At 37.9% G+C, this 27178-nt stretch overlaps 1 pseudogene; it reads right to left on the bottom strand.

The window, feature by feature from the left end:
* Positions 1-8906: 8906 nt before the first annotated feature.
* LOC138088936 (transaldolase pseudogene) lies at positions 8907-13979 on the bottom strand (annotated as a pseudogene).
* Between the last annotated feature and the right edge of the window lie 13199 nt (positions 13980-27178).

The following is a 27178-nucleotide window of genomic DNA, read 5'->3' as shown; positions in this document are numbered from 1 at the left end:
TCGCTAGCAGGAAAAAGCTGGAGATAGAACAATGTGATTCACTGCAAGAAAAAAGAAAATCACCTTTCAACTCCCTCCAAGCCAAGAATCACAAAGTTAAATCTCCTTAAGAATACACATCCGGTGAGATTTACCTGGGTTTTCCTACTCCTCCAACAAGGGAAGCACCTGAGGGGGGTTAGTGATGGGAGAAGCAGAGGAAGAACACATACCCTCCCTGTCTTACTTCAGGCACCACAAGCCTAAAGCTTTCCCCAACAAGAGAAGGGGAGCAAATTGACTTCCATATGGAACTGGAAATTTTCTTACATGGAAATAGATGTTTTTGCTACCAAGTTAAATTGTTTTCAGGATTACTTTCGGGATTAAAGAAATCACAGGATTTCAAACAAGCATAAAGGGGGGGAAAGTAGCCTTATAGAGTGTTTTGATGTCATGACGGAAAACAATAAAATTGTTTTTTTAATATAAATTTATTTATTTTAGTTGGAGGTTAATTACTTTACAATATTGTATTGGTTTTGCCATACATCAGCATGAATCCGCCACAGGTATACACGTGTTCTCCATCCTGAACCCCCTTCCCTCCTCCCTCCCCGTACCATCTCTCTGGGTTGTCTCAGTGCACCAGCCCCAAGCATCCAGTGTCATGCATCGAACCTGGGCTGGGAATCTGTTTCATATATGATATTATACATGTTTCAATGCCATTCTCCCAAGTCATCCCACCCTCGCCCTCTCCCACAGAGTCAAAAAGACTGTTCTATACATCTGTGTCTCTTTTGCTGTCTCACATACAGGGTTATCGTTACCATCGTTCTAAATTCCATATATATGCGTTAGTATACTGTATTGGTGTTTTTCTTTCTGACTTACTTCACTCTGTATAATAGGCTCCAGTTTCATCCACCTCATTAGAACTGATTCACATGCATTCTTTTTAATGGCTTAGTAATACTCCCTTGTGTATATGTACCACAGCTTTCTTATCCATTCATCTGCTGATGGGCATCTAGGTTGGTTCCATGTCCTGCTATTGTAAACAGTGCTGCGATGAACAAGAACCCTCTTACTTTTTTTTTTTTTTTTAATGTGTTGCACTATAGTCCCAATTCTTTCATTTTATTCTAATAATGAACCTACAATGGTATATTAAATATTGGTATCTGAGGAGAATTCTTCCTAGTCTTTCGAATGATTAAGAAATATGCATGATGTTACCACCAGCTTCAGTGAAATTCTTTATCTGGAGGATAATGTGTCAGAGATTATACTTCAAGGAATAATAACATAAATATAATTCATATATAGTTATGAAACTTAAGCAAGAAGATTTGGCAAGTTTCCATTTAGTAGGATATATTATCCAAGCTTTCTTGGAGAATGGGCCTTTTTTTCCCCTTTAACAAGGAAGAAAAACAATATCAGCTTGATGAGAATGGCATAGTAGCAAAAATATAGAGTGTATAAAAAGGGAAAATTAGTTTGGAATTAGAACATGGTAGAGAAAGGAATGTCAAAAACAATAACTTGGAAAGATTTTTTAATAAAAAAAATAAATGTTTTTAAATAGAAAGATTTGTATGAAAACTGTTGAAAGTAAAATACTATTTTGGGCCAAAAGTAAAAGAAAAAATGATTTTATAAGGTTATATATTTGCAATTTTCCAAAATGTAGAATATGGATTTTTACAAGCAAAACATATGCAGTATTAATAAATTCTAAATTAACAACTAAATTGTAGAAAATAAAAAGAATTCAAATGTTCTCATATTTACTGTAAACAGATACCAATAAAATGCTGAACCCTATTGAAAAAAGTATGATGAATGAAAGGGAAAATATTGTCTTTGGAACCAAATTATTGGGCATCTATGGAAGGAGAATTGTGAGTCTACAAGTTGTATTTCAGGAAAAAACTTTATAAAACTGGGAACTTAGAGAAGCAAAAATAGTACGTTTCAGGTGATGAGCTATTATCACCTGATATTATATCAGGAGTGACTAAATTTTTACTCTGGAAATTTAAAAAGTAAATGAGAGAAACTATGAACACTCTTTTTTTCTAAAAACAAGAGGACAGGAGAAATCTTCCTTCCCCAAACCCATATGTGTAGCATGTCTCAGTTATATATGGGTGAATGTTGAAAAGGACAAAGAGAACAAAATTTTTGCAAAATGTTATGGAAATCGTTGTGGAGACATGTAAACATACATTTAATACCAGGTGTTGTAGGTGTGAAATACGCTTTATTGGGTAATCATTTACTATTAGAGAAGTGACAGAATGCACATAATTTTCTGAGCTTTTCAACGGTGTCTCCAGCCAGGACAGATGGACTGCATGCACTATGACTGCAGTCCCAGTAGAGGGGGCTCTGGCCTTTATGGATCTACATTTTTGTGAATACAGCAGACAGGAGCACCTATCTGGTCTGAGAAGTGGACTTTTTATTTAATTAATTTATTTTACTATTTTGGAGAAGGCAATGGCACCCCACTCCAGCACTCTTGCCTGGAAAATCCCATGGATGGAGGAGCCTGGTAGGCTACAGTCCATGGGATCGTGAAAAGTCGGACATGACTGAGCGACTTCACTTTCACTTTTCACTTTCATGCATTGGAGAAGGAAATGGCAATCCACTCCAGTGTTCTTGCCTGGAGAATCCCAGGGACAGGGGAGCTTGGTGGGCTGCCGTCTATGGGGTCGCACAGAGTTGGACACGACTGAAGCGACTTAGCAGCAGTAGCAGCATTTTACTATTTATATTGTCTTCTTTAATGCATTTCCATTTTTCTTCCTTTAAACAGCAACTGTATTACATTATTTTTACCATGAAAATAGAGCACATAATTTTATAGATAAGGATAAAGAAGCTCAGGGAATCTAAATGACTGGAATTTAGAAAGATGGTAACAATAACCCTATATGCGAGAGAGCAAAAGAGACACAGATGTATAGAACAGTCTTTTGGACTCTGTGGGAGAGGGCGAGGGTGGGATGACTTGGGAGAATGGCATTGAAACATGTATAATATCATATATGAAATGAGTCACCAGCTCAGGTTTGATGCATGATACTGGATGCTTGGGGCTGGTGCACTGACACAATCTGGAGGGATGGTATGGGGAGGGAAGTGGGAGGGGGGTTCAGGATGAGGAACACGTGTATACCTGTGGCGGATTCATGTTGATGTATGGCAAAACCAATACAATATTGTAATTAACCTCCAACTAAAATAAATAAATTTATATTAAAAAAGATAAATACTTCTGGTTCAAGTTAGAGTCATCAGCTTTTTAAAGATAAAATTTTCTACTCTGCGTCTTGCTTTCATTCACTTCAATTTTGTCCTAAATTTAGAGTAAACAACCACAGCTGTCCTTAGTTGTTTAGAAATTCGAGACCGAACATATTCTTGCTAATTTTGCTGCTGCTGCTTCTTCTAAGTCACTTCAGTCCTGTTCGACTCTGTGTGACCCCATAGACGGCAGCCCATCAGGCTCCACTGTCCCTGGGATTCTCCAGGCAAGAACACTGGAGTGGTTTGCCATTTCCTTCTCCAGTTCATGAAAATGAAAAGTGCAACTGAAGTCGCTTAGTCGTGTTCGACTCTTAATGGCCCCATGGACTGCAGCCTACCAGGCTCCTTTGTCCATAGGATTGGCAATTCAGGATAAGATATTAATACATCATTCGGTAAGCTCTTCAGTGTCTCCTCAGTTTCTGATGTACCCCTCTAACCATTGATTATTGAGAACTTCACTTCTTATTTGGTGAGTCAGAACTTGGAACATTGTATTCTCCTGAATTCATTGCTTTCAACAAATATTTGCCTTCAGGTAGAATATTTGACAATAGATGCTATATGACTCTTTTGCTATTCAGTAATTGACATTTGGTTATATTTCCATTGGCTATGAAGATAAGGCATTTTCAAAATTTTCTTTTTCAATTATTTCTAAGAATAAGTATGTTGATTATAGTTCCACACAATTTATAATCACTATACAGAGAACTACAAGCATCATTCCTGTGTAGTGAATGAAATTTCACACTCTCTGTGGTGGGAGGGGAGGGGGAAGTCAAATGAATGGGGACAGCATGGAATAGGGTAAAGATTCCCAAGGTGGGAGTAAAGAGACTTGGGTTTTAGTCCAAGCCCTCTTATTAGCTAGTTGTATGTCTTTGCGAAAGTCATTTAGAAGTGGACTTTTTAAAAGGGAGAGCTCCAGAGCAAACAATTCTAGTCTTCTACTGATTTAGCTCAGACCTGCTGAGCCAGCTTTCAACAAAGCTGCCTCAAAAAAGAAAGACATGATTTTCCAAATAAAGCAAATATAAGTACAGGATTCAAGTTATGTTTGAAATTCAGATAAAAACTTAATAAGATTTCCATGTAAGTATGACTTTGCAATATTTGGAACACAAATATTAAAAAAAAAAATATGGTATGTTTGCAACTCAGAGTTAAATGATTTGTTTATATTTCATTTGGCAATCCTTGCCAGATTGTCTCTCTACACAATGGTGGGAATAATCACAGGAGACAGCCTGTTCCACAGGCTAGGATATATGTCTCAAAACAACGTGAACACAATCTCTTTTGCTACAGCATTTGTTTTTTTCTTTTCTTATGTTGTTCTGAAATCAATCTATCATGCATCTCAGGGTTCCCAATCCAGAGTCAAAAGTAGTGCTTCAGAACATATTGTTCAAATTTTGAGAGCTTTGAGTTTTCATCTGCATATGTTTTCATAGAAAAATTGTTTCACATCCCTCAAGCTTCATTTTCTCATCTGTAAAGTAGGTTTGTAAAATAGCTGACACAGATGCTGTTAAAATATAATAAAATGAAAATAAGATATGTGGCACTTGTGAACAGTCACTAAATGAAAAATTTTTCAACATGATATATCCTAAAAATATATTTTCCTAGTTTATAAAAACTAGGGGATACTTAAAGCCTAAAATATGTACACTTAAAAACTCATGCAAGGTAATATTTCAAAAGCTCAGTGGAATAAACTGAAAATGTGGTTCCTTGAAATTGAGCATATTTCATGGAGAAGAGGTTCATAATGGAATACCAAAAACAAAAAGATTCCATGTCTCCATACTTAAATATTAGGAAAAATATTAAAATATTATGGTCTTTTGGAATACATCTTTTATTTGTTCTTGTTCAGTCGCTCAGTCATGTCTGACTCTTTGAGACTCAATGGACTGCAGCATGCCAGGTTTCCCTGTCCATCACCAACTCCCATGTTTACTCAGTCAATGATGCCATCCAACCATCTCATCCACTGCTATACACTCTTTGCATGCCCTCAATCTTTCCCAGCATCCAAGACTTTTCCAGTGAGTTGGCTCTTCTTATCAGGTGGCCTAAGTATTAAGTTTCAGCTACAGCATCAGTCCTTCCAATGAATATTCAGGGTTGATTTCCTTTAGGATTGACTGGTATGATTTCCTTGCTGCCAAGGGACTCTCAAGAATCTTCTCCAGCACATTTCAGAAGCATCAGTTCTTCGGCACTGAGCCTTCTTTATGGTCCAACTCTCATATTACATACACGATTACAGGAAAAAACATAGTTTTGACTATATGGACCTGTGTCGACAAAGTGATGGCTCTGCTTTTTAATGTGCTGTCTAGATTTGTTTTAAGTTTTATTCCAAGGAGCAAATATATTTTAATTTCATGACTACAGTCACCATCTTAGCACAGCACTACAGAACAGAGAAAATACCAGATTGTCCTTTTAAATTTTTATATAGAATCACTCAACAATTAATACAGCTTAAATGAAAAAGTTAAAGTCATTCCTCCTCTTGTCACTGTTTTCCCCACTTCCAGCCTTAATAATCACTCTGGATAGATTTTGATAAACATTTATCTCAATCAAATTTTGTGAATGTAGCTTTAAAGATCCTACATTATATTATTATTTGAGCAGTTTCCTCTCATGAGGCACATTCTAAAATGTGGATATTGAGTTTTCAGGCATGGCATTGAAATTTGTTAAGATTTAAATAAATGTTTTCATTTTTATAACAGTAGTCGCTTCCCCACGAAAGTATGTAGGCATTTGGGGATTCTAGCTGCCGCAGTTCATAAACTACTCAAGTGCTGTGGCCATCTTCTGAATTACAGTGTATAGTCACGTGTTGATCATCTATTATCCCATATATCATAACCATCCATTTTTATGCTTTGAGTCCATAATTGAAATAATATGTTGGTATTATATTATTAGAAATATGCATCTATAAGTTATTCCTTCTTGCAGAGTTTAGAGATAATTTATTAGTATACTCTCGATAAATTGATGGAATTCATAAATATAGCTTACATAAATATCACTTTTAAAACTATGAATTTTTTTTAGTACAGCTTCTCCAACTCATTTTTACCATCTAATTTTGAGGAAATGTCTTTTTTTCAAGGACTGAACAACTGAGCTGTGAAATTAGATGTTGTTGACTATATATATATCAGATGTAAGTAGAATGGGAAGGGGACGAAGTAAAAGTAACTTTTCTTTGCAACTTCAATGAGCCAAGTTCCTGTGCAATGCTTAGCAGAAAGCAATAAATTAAAATGAGTTGAAGGAAGTACCTTTTATGCAGCTCATAATTAACCCTTGGAACCCTGCCATAGTATTTTATGAAGGCAAATAACTTACCAAGATTCAATAAGAAATTGGATACTATGTCTGAACCAGAATGTCCCTTGCAGTTAATCTGCCTCTAGTGAAGATTATAGAAGTTATCAATAGTTATGCTTATATTTTAAATGATCACAAACTAAAGGCAGAGTAATAATGTTCTTTGCAATATATCATCCAAACTGAGCTAAGTATTTTGGAGGTTAGATAGATTGTGGTATCATCAAGTATTTAGTTCTTGAAAATTTATTCTTCAAAATTTATGATCATGTTATAAAATATTCAAGTTTAAGTATTATGTATATATTTTTTCTTTATAGAGAGAAATCTAATATTGTTATTTTACCCTCTCCTTACTCTTACATTCACTCATATTTTTATTCCAATGGCATTATTTTCACTGTGCCTTTCAACAGTGGAGTGAAGACAATAAATGTGTGTGTGTGTGTGTGTGTGTGTTAAGTCTTTTCAGTTGTGCCCAACCCTTTGAGATCCCACAGACTGTAGCTCACTAGGCTCCTCTGTCCGTGGAATTTTCCAGCAAGAATACTGAGGAAATTGCCATGCCCTCCTCCAGGGGATCTTCCAGACCCAGGGATTGAACAGAAGTCTCTTATGTCTCCTGCTAATGCAGGCAGATTCTTTACCACTAGCGCCACTGGGGCAGTCTCAAAGATAATAAATAGAGTGGATTAAAAGATTCCCTGAATTGCTGTCAGTGTTGAGTAGGGTGTTCACCACAACATCATTTCAGATATTAAGTTAGATAGTGGACAGGAGATGTTTTACTTGGCCAGGTAGGTCTGTTATGGTGGACATTTACATGCTATCTTTTCTCAAGAGATTCAACTGCTGTGGGAGAATGAGCTATGAAAGAGCTCTACAGTATAGAGAATATCATGATTTTTAAAGACTATATGTAATAAACACTTACAAGGATTTAAAGTTAAATATTTTTTGATAAAGATATGTCAAAAATCTGAGCATTTTCTATTATCCAAAGACAAAAAAGAAAGCTCGGACTGACTGGCTTTTTTTTTTTTTTTTTCCTGCCAACCCAGATCTCTCCTAGTGGTATTGGCTCTTGTTTTCAGAAATTTTCTGCTTATTTCAGCATGTGACTTGCTGTGTGGTTTTACTTATGACAAGAAAGGGAAGGTGATGGTTCAGGAAAACTCAAAACATAGCACAGAATTTCCAGTGAGAAAATGTCAGTTTGTATCACTTAAATACATGTCTCCAATTTGGAAACAGTTCCACCTGGATCACTTTGGACATTGTTTTCCTCTTAAGAAAAATATCTTATTTTTAATTATTATAAAGATTATCATTGCTTATCCTCCTTAATGGAATTAACTGTAATAAAGCAAGAATTTTTGTTAGAATAAATTTGGTTTCAAAGTGCAAACAAATTATATCAACAGAAGTTTTCAAAAATTAGTATATGGAAGAGCAGTTTTTGCTGAAATTAGGCTGCATTTTTTTCTGTTATGTTTGTCTGAAGTGTTCTACATGTAGAATATAGCATAAAAGACTCCTATGTATAAAGTAATAGCTTCCTTCTATCAAGTCTTCCAACTTTGAATATTTTATAGAACTATCCTCACTGGTTCTACTTTGGCTGGAATTTGGCTGGAATAGCCAAAGTTACCAAAACAAACTTGGGTGTGCTCACCTGATGTACAGCAAAGCCAATCTATTGATACCAGTTTGCAGAGAAGGAAAATACAGCATTTATTGCAGGGCACCAAGCAAGGAAAATCATCAGCTCATGTTCAAAAGACCTAAACTCCCTGATGGCTTTTAGGGGAGGATCTTTTCTACACTTTTTGTTTATTTTTGTTGTTTTTTAATTTATTTTAATTTGGAGATTATTACTTAACAATATTGTGATGGTTCTTGCCATACATCAATATGAATCAGTCATAGGCAAACATATGTTCCCTCCACACTGAACTCCCTCCCACATCCCTCCCTGCCACATCCCTCCAGGTTGTCACAGAGCACCAGCTTTGGATGCCCTGCATCACATATCAAATTCCAACTGGTTATCTATTAAAAAAAAATAAAATATTAAAAAAAAGTTTTACATATAATCAAGTATATATAATCAAGTATCTATGGTTCCTCCCCATTCCAAGTAGTAAAGAATCCAAGATTCATTGCAAAACATGTGCAACTAGGCCCCAATTTAAAGATAGTGCAGATCTTGTGGTCCAGCTTCAGGATTTGTGCTATTTTCCATTCTCCATGCTGAACATTCCTTCATCAGCATCTGATTCAGCTTCATAGTCTCTGCAGCAAGCCTACGGATCCTATTGGAAAACTTCTCCATGGCCATGTGGACTTTCTTGTGCAGTCATCAGATTAATTTTTCATCCAGGTGCAACTTCTCCAGAGCTGAACTGCCTTGGCGAACAGTGCAAGCACCATCTTGCTGTGGTCTTTGACCTGGGGTGAGGTGGTGAGGAAACAGCAGGCTTCCAGAGCCCTGATCTAGCAGTGCTGTGGAAAGAGGCACCCATGATGATCATCTTATAGTGGAGCTTCTTGTAATAGTTGCAGATCTTATTGACACTCTTCACTAGTGAGTCCTCCAGGGGTTCCTACAACTTCTTGTATGTGTTGGCCATGAGCTGGTCGAGAATACAACCCAGGAACGGGGACACGAGTTCACCTGTCTCTGCATAGGCCATCACCTGGGCAAAGGATAGGAGTAGGATTATACTGTAGTGCATACCATGCTCCTCCTCTAGCTTCTTTCCCGACTGAATTCCTTTTCAGGTGGATGACAGCTTTATAAGAATCCAGTCCTTGCTGATCCTGACTTCCTTGTATCTCTTGATGAGGCTCTGGGCAGGGCCAACATGGCATTCTTATTGAAAGAGAGCCTTGCATCCACTTCCATGGAGTCCCAGCCTGGAATTTTCTTCAATATTTCTGCTCCAAATAGCAAACGAAGTTTATCAAGAGCATTTGTAATTTGTTCCTCTTGTGACCCACCCAGGCTCCTGCATGGGGTATGGCATCCTCCACCAGCTCCTGATAGGTGGGTGTCCGTTCCATGGCCAGGATCAAGGATGCATTGGTGGTGGCATTCTGAGGCTTGTACTAGTCAATAGTGTGGAAATTGCCTGTGTTGGCCTCCACTGCAATCAAGTGTTTGAGCTGGTCCAGCACACTCGCCATCCTCTGCAGCTTCACCTGGAAATAGGACTTGGTGAGAGTCTGTGGGAGGGGGCATCCTACTCCCTACCCTCATAGGCCCTACCTCCTTCCTTTGTTTTAGAGATACCTGGTAACTGGTTGACTTCATAATAGACCTTTTGATCACTTGCTTTTCCCGTCTGGCACTTAACTACTCTTATGCATTCAATTACCAATAAGCAATGGAACCTGTGAAACCTTAGGCCCCAACCTCGACCAAATAAAATCAGAAGCCCAGACCTGCTTCCCCACCTCCCTAAACATCCATCTCCCCAACTTTCTAACCTCCCCATCTCACTACTCTTTCCCACTTCACTCTGAGGTACCAGTTGTACCCTCCAGGAAGTGTGTGTAATAAACTTTGTTTTTCAAAGCTTCCTTATGGTTATGATTAAGGGCACCTTGCAATCATAATAAAAATCACAAGGGCTAGTCCAGCCACAGCATGAATTTTGAAAAGAGAGTTATCTATGGGAAGACTATTGGGCTCAGATGAATGCTCCCACGTTTTTCTAGCCATAGCATCACTGTTGATAAGCACAAAACAATAACATTTTTCTTATAAATCTTTCTTATGGAGAATACTTGATAAAGGAAGAGCAGGAGGACAGGGAATGAAAGAAAGCTTGACTATTGGGGGAAGAGATGTTGCCAGCATAAAACAAAGGATTTTCCTCACCATCCTATAAGGTTAAAGTCACTAGCCCCTTCAGTCGATGACTGACAATGCACCCTGGAAGGGTTTTGGAGGAAAACTGGACGAGGCGTTCTATGCTTTGGAAAAACAAGCTTCTTACCAAGTTTGATGTCTATTTTAGGAAGACTTTTAATAAATGCAGATTCTTATAACTTCACATATGCAGAAAAGCATCAAAATCATTAACTGAGATATCTGTTATTTGTGACTAGCAGTAATATTTTACCAAAATGTGTGATTGACTGCACATATTCCCTAGCCAAAAATCATATATATATATATATATATATATATATCCTTCCCTCCCTACCTATTTGGGGCAGTTCTTCAGAGCTATCTGAGAAGCTGTTTTCCAGGCTGTAGTCTGCAGTAAGACCCTGATTAAAATTTAAACTCACAGGTCTTACAGTATGTGTTTATTTTTCAGTTGACATGAGATATTTTATATTCATAAGTATTTGTACATTTAAGTTTTATAAAAACTCTGTTGAAAGTTAGACTCATTTACTTTATCCATAAAATTGAGATACTGAGGTGCATATTAAGTAACAGGAAGGAGTTTTCTGATGTACACAGAGAATTTTTTTTTTTCTTTATTAAGGTCTATAGAGGTTGTCCTGATGGTTCAGAGTACAGTCTATGGTGTTGTATTCACTGGGCTTATTGCATCCCAGTTTGGCCCATCACCAGATAACATGATCTTGGACAAAATACTTAATGTTTTTAAGTTAAGTATTTTTCTGCTTGGTAGAAACTGCCTCATTCTTCATGATGATTGCTAAGAGATAAATGAGATAGTATATGTAAGGTGGTGAGTGTACTTCCTGGTACATCAAATATTATATTATTACCAAGCTTAGTTATGATCATTTAAATTTGAAAGTGATTCAAATATATCACTGCTCAAATATACTGTTCTTCTAATCCCATGCCTTAAATCCTATTAAATTTATTACCAGAGCTAGAAGTCAACCCAGAGCTTTCACTTTCATTTTTCTTTTATTTCTGCTTTTATAGATTACAGTATAAAAATATTTCAAAACAAATCAATTAAAAAAATTATGAAGCCTACTGCTGTCAATATTCAGTAAATAATATTTCATTTGAGTATTTTTAGGAATTTTATAATTCATTGGGTAAAATTGCTTATATCCCATTTCTACAAAGATACTACACTTCTTCCATCATTTATTTTCTAAAACAAGACACCTATCAAGAGGCGGCTTGTGTGGATCTTTTTCATTTATGATTTTAAATATTCATCATCAGTTTGGTTCAGTTCAGTTGCTCAGTCATGTAGGACTCTTTGTGATCCCATGAACCACAGCACACCAGGCCTCCCTGTCCATCATCAACTCCAGGAGTCCACCCAAACCCATATCCATTGAGTCAGTGATGCCATCCAACCATCTCATACTCTGTCATCCCCTTCTCCTCCTGACATCAATCTTTCCCAGCATCAGGGTATTTTCAAATAAGTCAGCCCTTTGCACCAGATGGCCAAGGTATTGGAGTTTTAGCTTCAACATCAGTCCTTCCAATGAACACCCAGTGCTGACTCCTTTAGGATGGACTGGTTGCATCTCCTTGCAGTCCAAGGGACTCTCAAGAGTCTTCTCCAACACCACAGTTCAAAAAGCATCAATTCTTCGGCTCTCATCTTTCTTTATAGTCCAGCTCTCACATCCATACATGACCACTGGAAAAACCATAGCCTTGACTAGACGGACTTTTGTTGGCAAAGTAACGTCTCTGCTTTTGAATATGCTGTCTAGGTTGGTAATAACTTTCCTTCCAAAGAGTAAGTGTCTTTTAATATCATGGCTGCAATCACCATCTGCAGTGATTTTGGAGCTCAAAAAGAAAATGAACTCAGCCACTGTTTCCACTGTTTCCCCATCTATTTGCCATGAAGTGATGAGACTGGATGCCATGATCTTAGTTTTATGAATTACCGGAGTCCAGCCCTGGTGGATCCAGGGTGATTCGAAGGTGGGGACGGAGTCAGCATTCTTGGAAATAACTTATTTAATTACAGATAGAGAGGGATTAGAAAATTAGCAGAGAAAAAGAGGATGAATAACTTGGTTTACATGGAATACCAATCACCACCTAAGTAGGCTGCAGGCGTCTTCCCATTCTCCTGAAGGAAAGGAGGCACTGAGCCACCGCCCCCCTCCCTCCCCCCCCCCCCCGCCCCGGTCAGATCTTAGAAGCCCAGGCAAAATTAGCAGGCTTGGTGGGTACCCATGCACGAAATGAGAATTCAGCCAGAAAAATGGGGAGCAAGAAAGAATGACATGGGGGAATCAGTCTTTACGAGAACTGATCCCAATTTCTTTATTTTTAAGTTTGCTTATATACCTTTTGTTATACATAGGGATGAATATAGAGTCATGCGGGGGTCAGTAGTCCTGACCTTTATCAAAATCAGGTGCTTTACATAAAAAAAAAAAAAGATCTTAGGGGTTTTACATCATCTTCTGGCCATGAGGCCTACTGACATTTTACAACCCTTTCTTTCTGATAACCAAAAAACTTATTTTTTTCCAAGGGTGTTTTTTCTTAAACCAGGCACCACCCTCCAAATAAAGTTTCATTCCTATAGGGTGAAGTGTAGTGAGTTGCAATCAAGAAAGGAATTTATTTAACCCAAGGTTAACATGATTAATCTTAAAGGTTAATACTTATTTCTCCTATATGCTAGTTATATTCATTATAAGGGCAGGGAATATGGAGATTTAGCAGCAAACATCAGCCCAACAAGTGAAAACCCTTCACCAATGTTCCCCTTAAGATCTATTTAGTCTTAAGATAGTGATAAAGTTACATTTTTACATTGCAAGGACACAGTGATTTATAACAAAGTACAATGATCTATTACAAAAGAGAAAAGTCATTAACTCAAAAAGTCTAGTGTTGTTAACCTTAAAAACTACTATATTTCCTTTTCTATATTCCAAATACATTGATTAATATATTCCCAGGTGCCTAAGGATATGGAGGCCTGGTGGCAATCATTGACTCAACAATGAGAAAAGCCCTATGCTAATTAAGACTCTCAAAATACTCCAAAACTCTCTGCTGTTTATGGTTGAGAGGTAGTAAACAATCATGTGTGTAGTGGCAGGCGTATGGATAATCCTGTCACACAAGCTAGTTTGCCAGCAGAGAGGTTTGACCTGAGACACCCTTGTCCCACCCAGGGCAGGGAATTAGCAGCAATTATTGGCACAACAAATGAAAAATCCTTCACCAATATAATTCCTAACCAACCCACTCTACTAATAATTTCTAACTCCCCAAAAGACTTGCCTTTAGTAAGTCTAAAACATCTGGTGCCTCTCAGGTTGGGAGGCTGTAAACAATCACATGTGGCCTGACAAACCTATACAGGCGAGCTAGATAACCTTCAGAGGAGTTCGTAATTTGAAACACTCTTGTCACACCCAGGAATTTTTATTGACTTGGATCTGCACGTTTACTCCTTCTCTGAGAGAACCAGTAGGGAACAGCCCCACATAAAGTCAGAGGTGTAGGCAAGAGCATGAAACAGTAAAGTAGATAGACTCTGGTTTTGGGGGTAGATGCTCGGGAACGGGGGGTTTCCTGAGGCTTGATCATGCCTTTGGGTATGCCAAGCCTCCTTCCTCATGACATTTGCCATGGGTGGAGTTCCTCATGCTGGCTCCCAGCACTGAATGTTGAGCTTTAAGCCAACTTTTCCATTCTCCTCTTTCACTTTCATCAAGAGGATCTTTAATTCTTCTTCACTTTCTACCATAAGTGTGGTGTCATCTGCATATCTGAGGTTATTGATATTTCTCCCAGCAACCTTGATTCTGGCTTGTGCTTCTTCCAGCCCAGTGTTTCTCATGATGTACTCTGCATATAAGTTAAATAAGCAGGGTGACAATATACATCCTTGACATACTCCTTTTCCTATTTGGAACCAGTCTCTTGTTCCATGTCCAGCTCTATTTGTTGCTTCCTGATCTGAATACAGATTTCTCAAGAGGCAGGTCAGGTGGTCTGGTATTCCCATCTCTTTCAGAATTTTCCACAGTTTATTGTGATCCACACAGTCAAAGTCGTTGGCATAGTCAATAAACCAAAAATAGATGATTTTCTGGAATTTTCTTCCTTTTTCTAAAACCAGCTTAAACATCTGGAAGTTCACAGTCCCTGTGTTGCTGTAAGCTTCGCTTGGAGAATTTTGAGCTTTTCTTTACTAGTATGTGAGATAAGTGCACTTGTTTGGTAGTTTGAGCATTCTTTGGCATTGCCTTTCTTTGAGATTGGAATGAAAACTTACCTTTTTCAGTCCTGTGCCCATTGCTGAGTTTTCCATTGCTTACCTATTGAGTGCAGCACTTTCACAACATCATCTTTTAGGATTTGAAATAGCTCAACTGGAATTCCATCACCTCTACTAGCTTTGATCACAGTGATGCTTCCTCTGGCCCACTTGACTTCACATTCCAGGATGTCTGGATCTAGGTTAGTGATCACACCATTGTGATTTTCTGGGCTAAGATCTTTTTTTGTACAGTTCTTCTGTGTATTCTTGCCACCTCTTCTTAATATCTTCTGTTTCTGTTAGGTCCATATCACTTCTATACTTTATTGAGCCCATCTTTTCATGACATGTTTCCTTGGTATCTCTAATTTTTTTTTTTTTTAAGAGATTTCTAGTCTTTCCCTTTCTATTGTTTTCCTCTATTTCTTTACATTGATCTCTGAGGAAGGGTTTCTTATATCTCCTTGTTATTCTTTGGAATTCTGCATTCAGATGCTTATATTTTTCCAATTCTCCTTTGCTTTTCGCTTCTCTTCTTTTCACAGCTATTTGTAAGACTTCCTCAGACAGCCAATTTGCTGTTTTACATTTCATTTTCTTGGGGTTGTCTTAATTCCTGTTACCTGTACAATGTCACGAACCTCTGACCATAGTTCATCAGGCTCTCTATCTATCAAATCTAGTCCCTTAAATCTATTTCTCATTTCCACTGTATAGTCATAAGGAATTTGCTGTAGGTCATACCTGAATGGTCTAGTCACTTTCCCCACTTTCTTCAATTTAAGTCTGAATTTGGCAATAAGGAGTTCATGATCTGAGGCACAGTCAGCTCCCAGTCTTTTTTTTTTTTTTTTCTGTCTGTACAGAGCTTCTCCATCTTTGGCTACAAAGAATATAATCAATCTGATTTCAGTGTTGGCCATCTGGTGATGTCCATGTGTAAAGTCTTCTCTTCTGTTTTTTGAAAAGTGTGTTTGCTATGATCAGGGCGTTCTCTTGGGAAAACTCTATTAGCTTTTGCCCTGCTTCATTCTGTACTCCAAGGCCAAATTTTCCTGTTACTCCAGGTGTTTCTTGACTTCCTACTTTTGCATTCCAGTCCTCTATAATGAAAAGGACATCTTTTTTGGGGGTGTTAGTTCTAAATGGTCTTGTAGGTCTTCAAAAAATCATTCATCTTTGCCTTCTTCAGCGTTACTGGTCTGGCAGAGACTTGGATTACCGTGATATTGAATGGCTTGCCTTGGAAATGAACAGAGATCATTCTGTCATTTGAGATTGCTTCCAGTACTGCAGGTGTTATTAGGCATTCATATTTCTACCAGGATGAATATATAGTCGATTTTATTCTTTCATTTCATATTTTCTCTGTGAGAGGTGAAATTAAACTTCTTATGATATGTTTTTGATTATTTTAGCTTCCTCTTTTGAGAATTGCCTTAATACGTATTGTTCCTTTTACTAACTGGGTGGCTTTTGGTTTGCATGTTATTTATAGGAGTTATTTATGCTATCTATTAGTTCTGGTTATCATTTAATTATTATATTATCTATTAATTCCATCAATAATACTAATTCTATCAGTAAAGTTAGAATTATATACATCCATTTGTGATTCACTCTGAATTCATTTTTACACATTGTATAAGTTTCTTCTCCATTTTTCTTTGGATCTTCAGTTGGTGCTCCAAGAAAAGTAGGCTTTTCATTTCCCTAAACACCCATGCTCTTTCATTCCTGTCCATGCTTATTTCATTGCCTGAACCTTTCTTTATTTTTCACTGTGCAAACAGTTAACCACCCCCTCCACTGTGCTTTATTGGCATTGATACTAGTATTGTTATAGCACCTGTCACTCAAGGTGTGCTATGTTTCTGTATTTCCACTTACCTTACAAAGTGTATGAATGACTACTGAGGGGACCGTGTTCCTCATTTTTTAAAGTACTTTCTCCAACTTACCTGCTCTCACTTAACCCACCATTCAATGCAGCAGTTTTCAATGACGGTATCATAACTTTCAGGTAAATGTGCTTGCTAAGTAACTTCAGACATGTCCTACTCTTTCTTACCCTATGGACTGTACCCATCAGGCTCCTGTGTCCATGGGATTTTCCAGGCAAGAATACTGGAGTGGATTTTCACATCATCCTCCATGGGATCTTCCTGGCCCAGAGGTCAAACAAGCATCTTGTGTAGCTCCTCTACTAGAGGCAAATTATTTACTGCTGAGCCACTGAGGAAGCCTTAGGTAAAGGTAACAGAGATAAATAGAAATCATTTTGGAAACGTGTCACAACAAAGGAACTTTTAGCCTAAAGTCAGAAATTCTGTTTTGAATGGTAGTGATCTGTGGTTATCACAATTCACCATTTCTTTATCAAGAAATCAATCAAAACTCTTAATTAAGTTAAGGAAAAAATTAACTAGAAGGAAAATTAAGAAATCCCCCTTCATTTGTAGCATTGCTGTAAAAATAATCTATTATTCTAATTACTTCAAGAATAAGCAACAAAAATTATCATTTGACTATCAATAAAGATTTACTCTTACATATAGGAAGGATATATAACAAAATCCTATTGCATAGTTGTTGCTGTTGTTTAGTCACCCAGTCGTGTCTGACTCTCTGCAACTCTAAGGTCTGTAACATGCCCGGCCTCGCAGTTCCTCACCATCTACCAAAGTTTGCCCAAGTTCATGTCCATTCCATCAGTGATGCCATCCAGCCATTTCATCCTCTGATGCCCTCTTCTCCTGTCTTTAATCTTTCCCATTATCAAGGGCTTTTCCAATGAGTTGGCTGTTCACATCAAGTGACCAAAATACTAGAACTTCAGCTTAAGCATCAGTCCTTGCAATGGGTATTCAAGATCTATTTCCTTTAAGACTGACTGGTTTAATCTCCTTGCTGCCCAAGTGACTTTCAGGAGTCTTCAGCACCACAAATTGAAGGCATTAATTATTTTGCGACCTGCCTTCTTTATGGTTCATCTCTCAAAACCATACATGACCAATGGGAAGACCATAACCTTGACTATATGGACCTTTGTTGGCAGAGTTACATCTCTACTTTTCAACACACTGTCTAGGTTTGTAATAAGTTTACTGCCGAGAAGCAATCATCTTCTGATTTCATGGCTGCAGTCACCATTTGCAGTGATTTTGGAGTCCAAGAAGGGGATATGTGCCACTATTTCCACTTTCTCCCCTACTTTTTGCCAGGAAGTAATGGGACCAGAAGCCATGATCTTAGTTTTTCATATATATATATATATATTTATATTTAGTTTTAAGCTAGCTCTTTCACTTTTCTCCTTCACCTTCATCAAGAATACCTTTTAGTTCCTCTTCTCTTTCTGCCATTACAGTGGCATTATCCACATATCTGAGGTTGTTGATGTTTCTACTGTCTATCTTGATTCCCACTTATAATTCATCCAGCCTGGCATTTCTCATAATGTGCTCAGCATATAAGTTAACCAAACCTATTATACAGAGTGAAGTAAGCCAGAAAGAAAAACACCAATACAGTATACTAATACATATATATGGAATTTAGAAAGATGCTAATGATAACCCTGTATGCGAGACAGCAAAAAAGACACAGATGTATAAAACAGTCTTTTGAACTTTGTGGGAGAGGGAGAGGGTGGGATGTTTGGGGAGAATGGCATTGAAACGTGTATAATATCATATAAGAAACGAATCGCCAGTTTAGGTTTGATGCAGGATACAAGATGCTGGGGGCTAGTGTACTGGGATGACCCAGAGAGATGGTATGGGGAGGGAGGTGGGAGGGGGGTTCAGGATTGGGAACACGTGTACATCCATGGTGGATTCATATTGATGTATGGCAAAATCAATACAGTATTGTAAAGTAAAATAAAGTAAAAAAAAAAAAAAATGTTAATCAAGCAGAGTGAGAGCAGACAGCTCTGTTATACTCCCTTTTCAACCTTGAATCAATCAGTTTTTCCATACAAGTTTCTAAAAGATGCTTCTTGACCCACATACAGGTTTCTCAGGAGACAGGTAAGATGGTCTCGTATTCCCATCTGTTCAAGAGATTTCCACAGTTTGTTATGATCCACACAGTCAAAGGCTTCATTGTAGTCAATGAAATAGAGGTAGATGTTTTTTCTGGAATCCCCTTGCTTTCTCTATGATCCAGAGAATGTTGACAATTTGCTCTCTGGTTCCTCTGCTTTTTCTAAACACAGCTTGGACATCTGGTAGTTCTCGATTCACACAATGCTGAAGCCCAGCATGCAAGATTTTAAGTATAAGCTTAATAGAATAGGAGATAAGTGAAATTATCTGATGACTAGAACATTCTTTAGTACTACCTTTCTTGGGAATTGGGATGAGGATTGAACTTTTTCCAGTCCTGTGGCCACTGCTGAGTCTTCCAGATTTGCTGACATAGTTAATACAACACCTTAATGGCATCATGCCTTAGAGTTCTCAATAACTCTACCAGAATTCTATTGCATCCACTAGCTTTATAAGCAGCAGAGTTTCCTAAGACCCACTTGACTTCACACTCCAGAATGTCTGGCTGTGGGTGGCTGACAACTCCATCATAATAATCCAGCTCATTAAGATCTGTTTTGTACAGTTCTTCCATGTATTCTTTCCATGTATTCCATCTTTTTCTGATCTCTTTGGCATCTACTAGGTCTCTACCATTTTTGTCCTTTATTGTGCCCAGCTTTTGCTGAAATATTTCCTTGATCTTTCCAATTTTTCTGAAGAGATGTCTATAGTCTTTCCTCTTCTGCTGTTTTCTTCTAGTTTTATGCACTGTTTATTGAAGAAGGCCTTCTTTTCTCTCCTTGGTATTCTTTGAAACTCTGAATTTAGTCGGATGTACCTTTCACTTTTCCCCTTGCTTTTTGCTTCTTTTCTTTCTTCAGCTATTTGTAAAGCCTCCTCAAAAAGCCGCTTTGCCATCCTGCTTTTCATTTTTTGGGGACGGTTTTGTTCACTGCCTCCTGAACAATATTATGGACTTCTGTCAATAGTTCTTCTGATTCCTGTTTACTAGATCTAATCCCTTGAATCTATTTGTTACCTCCACTGCATATTCACAGGGGATTTGATTCAAGTCGTACCTGGCTGGCTTAGTGGTTTTCACTGTTTTCGTTAGTTTAAGCCTGAAATTTACTGTGAGAAGCTGATACTCTGAGCCACAGTCAGCTCCAGGTTTTGTTTTTGCTGACTATAAACAAACTTTCCATCTTTGACTAGAAAGAACATAACCAATTTGATTCAGTTACTCAGACTCACATCCATCACTGACTTGATGGACGTCAGTCTGAGTGAACTCCAGGAGTTGGTGATGGATAGGGAGGCCTGGCGTGCTGTGATTCATGGAGTCGCAAAGAGTCAGACAGGACTGAGCGACTGAACTGAACTGAACTGAACTGAATGACCATTTGGTGATGTCCGTGTATAAAGTCGTCTCTTGTATTGTTGAAAAATGGTGTTAGCTGTAATCAGTGCATTCTCTTGGAAGAATTCAGTTAGCCTTTACCCTGCTTCATTTTGTTTTCCAAGATCAAGCCAAAGTTGCTCAGTCTTATCTGACTCTTTGTGACCTCATGGCCTATAAAGTCATGGAATTCTCCAGGCCAGAATACCGGAGTGGGTAGCCTTTCCCTTCTCCAGGGGATCTTCCCAACCCAGTTCTCCTGCATTGAAGGCAGATTCTTTACCAACCGAAATATCAGGGAAGTCCCTTCAAGGCCAAACTTGCTGTTACTCCAGGTATCTCTGGACTTCTTACTTTTGCATTCCAATCTCCAACGATGAATAGAACATCGTTTTTTGGTGTTAGTTCTAGGACGTCTTCTAGGTCTTCATAGAACTGATCAACTTCAACTTCTTTGAACTGGTGGTAGGAACATAGACTTACATTCCTGTGATGTTGAAAGGCTTGCCTTGGAAATGAACTGAGATTATTCTATCATTTTTGAGCTTGTATCCAAGTACTGCATTTCAGACTCTTTTGTTGCTTTTAAGAGCTAACCATTTCTTCTATGGGATTCTTGCCCACAGTAGCAGATACAATGGTCATCTGTATTAAATTCACCCATTCCCATGCATTTAAGTTCACTGACTTCTAAGATGTCAATGTTTATTCTTACCATCCCTACTTGACCTCATCCAATTTACTTTGATTCATGGACCTAACATTCCAGGTATCTCTGCAATACTGTTCTTTGCAGCATTAGATTTTACTTTCATCATTAGACACATCCACAACTGAGCATTGTTTCTGCTTTGGCCCAGTTGCTTCATTATTTCTTGGACTTTTAGTAGTTGTTCTCCACTCTTCCCCAGTAGCATATTGGATACCTTCTGACCTGGGGGACTCATCTTTCAGTGTCATATCTTTTTGTCCTTTTATACAGTTCATGAGGTTCTCACAGTACTTATACTGGGGTAGTTTGCCATTCCCTCCTCCAGTGGATCATATTTTGTCAAATCTTCACTATGACCCATTCATCTTGGGTGATCCTACAAGGCATAGGTCATATATTGAGGTACACAAGCCCCTTTGCCATGACAAGGCAGTGATCCACGAAGGGGAATGTATATTACAGGAAACTATATTCAATTTCCTGTGATGAACTATAATTAAAATAATATGAAAACATATATATGTATGACTGAGTTACTTTGCTGTGCAGTAGAAACTAAATACATTGTAAGTCACATATACTTCACTAACATTTTTTGAAAGACTACAGCTTGTGGCAAACCTATAATCTTTCATTATAAAATATAATTTTTAACAATATTCAGTGTTTCCTTAAAATGTGAACTCAGACCCTATTTTTATGAGGATGAAAATAGAAGATGAAGTAAAGAAGTGCTTTCATAACCACCAAGTGAGCAAAATATTGTATTACAAATACTAGAGAGGTACATAATAATAACCATTGAAAGTATTTTTAAAAATTTTAAATTGTTTTTTTAAATATAAATGTATTTGTTTTAATTGGAGGTTAATTACTTTACAATATTGTATTGGTTTTGCAATACATCAACATGAATCCTTAACAATAACAAACAGGTATACACATGTTTCCCATCCTGAACCCCCCTCCCTCCTCCCTCCCCGAACCATCCCTCTGGGTCGTCTCAGTGCATCATATAATTCCCAATGAAAAAGAGTGCTGCAACAAGAGTGTCAATTAAATGCACTTTAATTTTCTTTTATAAAATACCAAACAGATTATAGGATAAAACAAGGCAGAAGGTAGCAGTATCACATTTTTTTTCTAGAGTACTTAATTATTAGTTAACTTATTTTAAGCATACTCTTTAGAGTTTTCAATCTAATATGATTTGATTGAACTTGATATTTGATTTTTAAGGCAGCTTCTATAAATCAAGTAGTTAATGAACATCTGATATTGAATGTAGATAGCTTAAGCTACTATATATATTCAGATATTTATGTATTTATTTTTGATGAATTTCAAAAAATTAAATTATTTTTCTATTGATGGGAATGCTTGAAAATAAAATATAAATAATTAATCTCAGGGAGGAAAGCTATGTCAGAGATGGAAAAAGAATGACGACATAAAGTAGCAAGACAATGTACAAATATGTTGGATATATTACGTTCTATAAACTGACAAGAAGTGGTAAAACTCCTGTCTTACCTAAATCGGTTATAAAATACTACAACTCATAGACATATTAAAGGCATTTTAAAATGCAGTTTATTCTTTTTTCTCTTCTTGTGTTAATATACTAAGTGATTTCTTTTTGTCTCCAATAACAACCATTTTCAATTCAAGAGACATCCTGCATAAATTTTTCTCGGAGGTGTGGTCTATGAGTCTGTTTTCCCCAGGGTAGGAGAGTCAATCATCCTGTCTCCTCAAATGAGTCATAACTTAATGGTGCAAAGAATTTTGTGTGCTGGGGTCAACTCAAAGTTGTGGGGCTATAAATTCTTAACAATAAAAAAAAATTATTATGGGATTGTAGCTATACTTAAGAGGATCAACTAGCAGTCAGTGTGGGGTTCCTCTCTGCAAACATCTATGAATGATCTGAGATTTTACTTAGTAGCATGTTAACAAGTTATCCTGTCACAGTTTTGTGGACACCACCAGAAGATGTAAGACTTCTGCATCAGAGAAAGAAGATAGTTTGTTGTCCAAAGCAACAGGCAGCTTACTGCTCACAGCTATAAAAGTCAAAGTATTAGTATTTTTGCACCAATTTCTTAAGTACCATTTCTGACAGTGCTAAGGGAAGAGTGCTGGTTAATATATACACATTTAGTGAGATGCGTGGAACGAAGAGGGCTTTGGACTTTGAATTTTTATGGGCACTAAGCATATCCCTGATAGCTCAGTTGACCAATACAATATTGTAAAGTAATTAGCCTCCAATTAAAATAAATAAATTTGTATTAAAAAGAAAAAGAATCTGCCTGCAATTCAAGAGACCCAGGTTTGATTTCTGGGTCAGAAAAATCTGCTGGAGAAGGGATACCACTCCAGTATGCTTGGGCTTCCCTTGTGGCTCAGCTGGTAAAGAATCTGCCTGCAATGCGGGAGACCTGGGTTCTATCCCTGGGTTGGGAAGATCTCCTGGAGAAGGGAAAGGCTGCTCACTCCAGTATTCTGGCCTGGAGAAGTCCATGGACTAAAGTCCATTGGGTCCCAAAGGGCTGGACACAACTGAGCGACTTTCACTTTTACTTCACTTTCAAGCATATCTGCTGTTTGCTCTATAAGGAAGGACTATGCAACTCTGTCTCTTAAGGTGGTTCACTGTATAAGCATTCTTGAATAAAGGTTAGTCAGTGCCTTGCTCACAGACCTACAGAAATTTGGTAAACCCATAGAAAGTTTCTTATCTTCCAGCACTCATGGACCATGAGTCATTCCATGTTATAAGATCCATGCCTCAGAATTTTATAGTATTAGGATATAACAAGAAAGAAAAATTTAATCTGGAATGTTCTTATGATTTGTATTAATGTTACCATTTTTTCAGTAGAAAATATTTATGTTGTAACATAAATATATATTAAATAAAAACATGTATATTATAAATATATATGTCATAACGTAAAGAATATAAAATGTATTCCATCTACAGGCCTGTCATCAAGATGAAAAATTATTTGTGATATGTTTAGAATATAAAATTCTATACCTCTCAACAAAGATTTTCACATACACAATTTTTAGTCATTCTATGGCTATTCTGCTGTGGCTCAGATGGTAAAAATTCTGCCTGCAATGCAGGAGACCTGGGTTTGATCCCTGGATTGGGAAGGTCCCCTGGATAAGGGAATAGCAAGCCACTTCAGTATTCTTGCCTGAGAAATCCCATGGACAGAGGAGCCTGGTGGGCTATAGTCCCAGATCGCAAAAAGTCAGACAAGCTGCTTGTGCCTAGTTGCTTCAGTCGTGTCCGACTCTTAGTGACCCCATGGACTACAGCACATCAGGCTCTCTCGTCCATGGGATTCTCCAGGCAAGAACATTGGAGTGGGTTGCCATTTCCTTCTCCAATGCATGAAAGTGAAAAGTGAAAGTGAAGTCGCTCTGTCATGTCTGAGTCTTAGTGACCCCATGGGCTGCAGCCTACCAGGCTCCTCCATCCATGGGATTTTCCAGGGAAGAGTACTGGAGAGGCTTCTCTTTGCCATCTCCGGAGTCAGACAAGACGAAGTGACTAATACCTTTGTTTGCTTATGACTATTAAAATTTAAAGATAGTGACAATTAAAGGGCAAATATAACTTCAGTTTCAAAGACTAATCATTGATTAACTTATATCCTATGTTCTAGTATGAGGTTTCTAATATTTAAAGTAAGAAAATGTTCACTGGTGTTTAATGCTAGGTTTTTAAAAAAACACATGTACTTGTTGAAAATTATCTCCACACTCACTTGACATTCTGTTTTACAATATATACATTTATTTTTAAAAGTATATGCATAATTATTTCTTAAATTCTTTTCCCCCTGCATGATGCCATATTTAGACTATTTTCCCCCATTTTCATGAATGATAATGACAATGGCATTAGTAGCAGATACACAAGTGAGTTTGAAAATACATAACCTAACCTTTTCTCTAATGTGATCACCTTGGACTGCCAACCTTCATCATGCAACATAACAGTTCTTCTGATAGTTGACTTCAATCAATCATCTGTGCTTGCCTGATTCAGCAGGGCTGAATTGCTCTGAGCCTTTCTCTCAAAGAGCACTAAATTGGTTGGTAATGTTTGTCATACCCTAGAGGACTTCTGAGGAAATCTCATGAAATTGTGAATAAAACATAGCAACGACGCATGTGAAGTCTAACTTAAATGTATGTTTAAAACTATGCAATAGCCCACAATAAACACAGTGAGTTGAACATTAGAAATTTAGAATGAATGTCCTAGGCATTGAAGTTTGAAAAAGAAAATCTAATGGCATTTTACATGCTACTATGACCATCTGATGTTAGTCTTATTAAACTTATAATGAAATCATGATAAAAATGTTTTCTAATACAGAAAATTAAAGCAAACATAGAAATATTGAATTAAATATACCATTTTATTTATCTTTAACTACTTGGAGAAAATATTTTTAGAAAACTATAGATTTGAAAGTCAAACTATAAAGACTTGAAGGGGATTTATAAAATCACTGTTCAGTTCAGTTCAGTTGCTCAGTCGTGTGCAACTCTTTGTGACCCCATGAACCCAGCAAACCAGGCCTCCCTGTCCATCACCAACTCCTGGAGTTCACCCAAACCCATGTTCATTGAGTCAGTGATGCCATCCAACCATTTCATCCTCTGTCACCCCCTTTTCCTCTTGCCTTCAATCTTTCCCAGCATCAGGGTCTTTTCAAACGAGTCAGCTCTTCGCATCAGGTGGCAAAAGTATTGGAGCTTCAAAATCAGTCCTTCCAGTGAACACTCGGGACTGATCTCCTTTAGGGTGGACTGGTTGGATCTCCTTGCAGTCCAAAGGACTCTCAAGAGTCTTCTCCAACACCACAGTTCAAAAGCAGCAATCCTTTGGCGATCAGCTTTCTTTATAGTCCAACTCTCACATCCATGCATGATCACTGGAAAAACCAGAGCCTTGACTAGACGAACCTTTGTTGGCAAATTAGTGTTTCTGCTTTTAAATATGCTGTCTAGGTTGGTCATTACTTTCCTTCCAAGCAGTAAGTGTCTTTAAATTTCATGCCTGCAATCACCATCAGTAGTGATTTTGGAGCCCAGAAAAATACATTCAGCCACTGTTTCCACTTTTTCCCTATCTATTTCACATGAAGTGATGGGCCAGATGCCATGATCTTCATTTTCTGAATGTTGAGCTTTAAGCCAACTTTTTCACTCTCCTCTTTCACTTTCATCAAGAGGCTTTTGAGTTCCTCTTCACTTTCTGCCATAAGGGTGGTGTCTTCTCCATATCTGAGGTTATTAATATTTGCCCCAGCAACCTTGATTCCAGCTTGTGCTTCTTCCAACCCAGAGTTTCTCATGATGTACTCTACATATAGGTTAAATAAGCAGGGTGACAATATACAGCCTTGATGTACTTCTTTTCCTATTTGGAATGTGAAGTCAAGTGGGCCTTGGAAAGCATCACTATGAACAAAGCTAGTGGAGGTGATGGAATTCCAGTTGAGCTATTTAAAATCCTGAAAGATGATGGTGTGAAAGTGCTGCACTCAATATGCCAGCAAATTTAGAAAACTCAAATGGATGGTGCCACTGGCTGAACTCCATGTACAGGAAAGACATGGGCTGTGCTTCATAGTCAAGATAGGTCCTTATGTTGTGCTCTGCAATCAGTCAGGGCATCAGGCTGTGCCTAATTTGGACAGAGCTGTAGGCTGAGTTTTCCAGTCAGGTAAGTCATTGGCTCTGCCTCAGTGTTGGTCATTGGACCTTGTTGCTCAAAGTTGCTGGCCAAGCTGTCTTATTAAGTGGGGCTTTTCTAGCTGTGCCCCACAGTTGGCTGAATCTGGAGACCTGTGCTCTGCAGTTGGTCTGTGTCACTGGTTGGGCTTTCCTGTTGGGTAGAGCCTCAGACTAGACTCCACAAGTGGACAGGGTCGCAGTTGAGCTCCTTGCCTGGATAAGACTTCAGACTGTGTTCAGGAATTAGCCAGGACCATAGGTGAGCTGTGCTACTGGATAAGGTTGTAGACTGGGCTTTGTGGTTGGGTGCTTCTGTAGGCTGGCTCTAAGGCTGCTTGGGATCATTGTTCAGTTTACCTGGTACCTGTCTAGAGGTTATGTG

Source organism: Capricornis sumatraensis, chromosome 12, assembly GCF_032405125.1.
Source record: "Capricornis sumatraensis isolate serow.1 chromosome 12, serow.2, whole genome shotgun sequence".
Lineage (NCBI taxonomy): Eukaryota > Metazoa > Chordata > Mammalia > Artiodactyla > Bovidae > Capricornis > Capricornis sumatraensis.
Note: the sequence above shows the minus strand (reverse complement) of the source record. Positions and strands in the feature narration are given on the sequence as shown.